Source organism: Macrobrachium nipponense, chromosome 33, assembly GCF_015104395.2.
Source record: "Macrobrachium nipponense isolate FS-2020 chromosome 33, ASM1510439v2, whole genome shotgun sequence".
Classification (NCBI taxonomy): Eukaryota; Metazoa; Arthropoda; class Malacostraca; order Decapoda; family Palaemonidae; genus Macrobrachium; species Macrobrachium nipponense.
The window spans coordinates 31320761-31325760 of record NC_087219.1 but is presented as its reverse complement, the minus strand read 5'-3'; positions in this window follow the sequence as shown (position 1 = coordinate 31325760).

Sequence of the window (5000 nt, the reverse complement as noted above, 5' to 3'; positions counted from 1 at the left end):
TTTTTTTATGTATACATATATGTATGCATATGTATATGTGTGTATATATAATTTTATATGGTATTTTTGTTTTTTGGCAGGGGGAGGGGAAGGCGTGTAGCGTGTGTTTATTACTGTTCTCATGTGGAGGTCTCTTCCTCGGTCGTTTTTTTATGTATACATAGAAATATATGTATACATATGTATATATATACACACAAACAAACAGACAGAGCTAGCATGTCAACATGATAAACTGATACTCCCTACAACTCATTAGCATAAACAAACACAAAAACCTATGACCCACTCGAGTCGGATATCAAACTTTTTAAACGTCATCCATATTCAATGCGAAAGATACTTTGAAAACGCCAAAGATGTTTCCCTTCTCTGTCATATAAATCCCTGAACATTTAAGAAACCAACTTAGGCATATAAACTCATCCCAAAACTTGAGACTTTTCCATTGACACGCGAACAGATACAATGAAATACGATTGCTATTCGAATCAGCGAAAACAATTAAACGCTCAGCGGGTTACCCTATCTGTTTGCATCATTCTCTTCGACGGCATAAAGAAGAAATCGCCAAATTGGATGTTTCCTCTTCGCGAAATCAGGCCGAGGAAATTGCCAATTTCCTCTCGCTGGCTGCTTGAACTCTTCGAGAGCCTCCCGAAGCCTCTGTGAGGATTTGGTGTTGGTTTGAGGTCGGTGGATATTTCACGGTTAGATATATATATATATATACTATATATATATATATATATATATATATATATATATATATATATATATATATATATATATATTATTATTTTTTTTTTTTTTTTGTAGTGGCTGGCTTTTTCACGTTCGAAATCAAAAGTCTTCAGCTGTAAGACTCTAATGAATGAAATCCATTAGCAATATTTTTATGATTTCAAACCTTTTAGTATTGTTACAGGCTGGTATGTTCTTCAGAATAAGCATTGTAACGTTTTACAGTGATTTCCATATATATATATATATATATATATATATATATATATATATATATATATATATATGTATACACAAAATATATATATATATATATATATATATATATATATATATATATATATATATATATCTATACTACAAATTTATATGTATATATGTGTGTGTGTGTGTGTGTGTGTGTATGTATGTTTGTAAATACACATATACTATATGTGTTTGTGCATGCGTATATATTTTTCCCTAAAAGTGTTTTTAGGAGGCTTATGATACAGCTGAAAAATCAGTTAAATAAACAATGATCTATAATTGCGTTTTAAAGTTTAAAAAGTCGTCTGTATACATTATCATTTGCTCTTGCAACGATACCCAACTCGGGAATAAAAGATTGTGAAACCCGAGAGAGAGAGAGAGAGAGAGGAGAGAGAGAGAGAGAGAGAGAGAGAGAGTTTCACTAAGTTCACTCTTGCTGTTGAAAAAAAAATTTCTGGCGAAGACCATAAAAATAAAAAAAATAAAATGACAGCAGACGCAATCACGAAGTTCCTGCATTGCGATTATCTCAAAGTTGCGTTGAAGTTGAATGCTTACTTTGAAGAGTCTCTCTCTCTCTCTCTCTCTCTCATATAGATAAATATATATAATTATATATATATAAGTATATATATATATATATACATATATATATATATATATATATATATATATATATATATAGAGAGAGAGAGAGAGAGAGAGAGAGAGAGAGAGAGAGAGAGAGAGAGAGAGAGAGAGAGAGAGAGAGAGGATGGCGGAAGAACGAAACAACAGAGAAAAAGAGATAAAAAAAGATATAGCTATATTTAGCCCTCATTTATAGAACCTTCTATTTCCAGAAACACACAAAAAAAAAATCCCAAAAAGCCAAAAAGACGATGCCACGAAACTAACATCTGGAAACAGACCTCTCATTAAATAATGGCGACCAGCAGGGTGTTTGTGGGTAGGGGGGTTGGTGGTGTGGGGGGATGTTCATTGTGACTGACTGATAGCTCTTTACGGGAACTTCTCTCCCCTCCCCCCCTTCAAAATAAAAAGCCCCACCCGAATCTATTCCCGAACCATTCTGACGGGAAATTGCTTCTGTCATTCCGTGAGATGGAAAGAAAATCTATTCCACGTTAACAGATCTATTTCTGGATTTACAACACCTGGGAGGTATTCAGACCTTTGCTTGCTGAAGAGAATATAGTTCACCCTTTCATTATTTTTCCGCAGTTTTTAAATGTTTTCTGGGCTCACGGCGTGTCTAAGTGATTGCGTATCTTATATTTGATATATTATCCTGTTGCTAAGGAGATGTGTATATGTGTATAAATAAATAAATAAATAAATAAAGTATATATATATATATATATATATATATATATATATATATATATATATATATATATATACATATACACACACATATATATATATATATATCTATATATATATATATACGTATATATATGTGTGTATATATTTTATAGATATGTATGTATGTACGTATGTATGTAATATATATATATATATATATATATGTATATATATATATATGATATATATATATATATATATATATATATATATATATATATATATATGTGCGATTTGATACAAGAGATGTACCGGAATGTATTTACCAGAGTGAGGAGCAGTGTTGGGAGACAGAAGGTTTTGAGGTGAGAGTAGGATTACACCAGGGGTCGGCTCTGAGCCCATTTATCTTTAACATAGTGATGGATGTTATAATAGAGGAAGTAAGGGAGACAGTACCATGGAACATATTGTATGCAGATGATATTGTTCTGTTGCAGAGAGCAGGGAAGATCTGGAAGTGAAATTGGAAAGATGGAGACAAGTACTGGAGGACAGAGAAATGAGAATAAGTAGATCCAAGACAGAATATATGTGTACCACCACTGAGGGGGATGATAGAGAAAGTATTCAGCTTGGTGGAGAGCAAATAAGGAGAGTTGATAAGTTTAAGTATTTGGGATCTTTTGTTAACGCTGGAGGAAGTATGGAAGAAGAAGTAAAAACATCGGGTACAGGCAGGCTGGGAACAACTGGAGAGCGGCCTCGGGAGTTCTTTGTGACAAAAGAGTGCCGCTTAGGTTAAAAGGAAAATTTCACAAGACGGTGGTAAGAACAGCAATGCTGTATGGTACGGAAACAGCAAGCATGAGAAAAGCAGAGCAGAAGAAGATGGATGTGGCAGAAATGAGAATGCTTAGGTGGATGTCTGGGTAACAAGAGTGGATAGGATCAGAAATGACTACATAAGGGGTCAACTAAGGTGGTGGAAGTATCAAAGAAAGTGCAGGAAGGGAGGCTGAGATGGTATGGACACCTGTTGAGGAGAGATGAGGACCACGCTGGGAGACATACTATGGGGGTGGAGGTGCAAGGAAGAAGAAAAAGAGGGAGACCAAGAAAGAGATGGAAGGACTGTGTGAGAGGAGACTTACATGAGAAGGGAATTGATGAGGCAGAAGCGCAAGATAGAAATAGATGGAAACGGCTCATCCGAAACGGCGACCCCATATAAAAATGGGAACAAGCTGGGAAGAAGAAGAAGAAGAAGAAGATATATATATATATATACACGTATATATATATATATATATATATATATATACACGTATATATATATATATAATATATATATATATATATATATATATACACGTATATATATATTTATAATATATATATATATATATATATATATATATACATATACGTGTATATATATATATATCTTCTTCTTCTTCTTCTTCTTCTTCCCAGCTTGTTCCCATTTTTATATGGGGTCGCCGTTTCGGATGAGCCGTTTCCATCTATTTCTATCTTGCGCTTCTGCCTCATCAATTCCCTTCTCATGTAAGTCTCCTCTCACACAGTCCTTCCATCTCTTTCTTGGTCTCCCTCTTTTTCTTCTTCCTTGCACCTCCACCCCCATAGTATGTCTCCCAGCGTGGTCCTCATCTCTCCTCAACAGGTGTCCATACCATCTCAGCCTCCCTTCCTGCACTTTCTTTGATACTTCCACCACCTTAGTTGACCCCCTTATGTAGTCATTTCTGATCCTATCCACTCTTGTTACCCCAGACATCCACCTAAGCATTCTCATTTCTGCCACATCCATCTTCTTCTGCTCTGCTTTTCTCATGCTTGCTGTTTCCGTACCATACAGCATTGCTGTTCTTACCACCGTCTTGTGAAATTTTCCTTTTAACCTAAGCGGCACTCTTTTGTCACAAAGAACTCCCGAGGCCGCTCTCCAGTTGTTCCAGCCTGCCTGTACCCGATGTTTTACTTCTTCTTCCATACTTCCTCCAGCGTTAACAAAAGATCCCAAATACTTAAACTTATCAACTCTCCTTATTTGCTCTCCACCAAGCTGAATACTTTCTCTATCATCCCCCTCAGTGGTGGTACACATATATTCTGTCTTGGATCTACTTATTCTCATTTCAAAACGAGGGTTGAAAACTGTTTTGCTTTCAGGGCCTTTGAGAAATTTTAATATTATTCACAATTTCATTTTGTGGGTCATAAGAATTTAGCAACTTGGGAAACAGCCTGTTTTGTTTGTTAAAATTTTTTTTTAACTTGGCCTGAATACGACAGTTACTATGGAAAATTGGTCGATATATATATAAATATTTATTTTTTACATAACATACGTATATATAATATTACATACATACTACATACACATATATATAAAATATATACAACACATATAATTACATATAATTAATATAATAATTAAATAATATAATTACATACATATATACATAAAAAAACTATACACACACACATATATACATAGTATACTATATATATATTTATATATATATATATATATATATATATATATATATATATATATATACTATATAGATATATATCGATGGTCATATTTATATTTATATTTCATATCATATATATATCTCTATATATCTATATAGATATATATATATCACGTATCTCTATCTATATTA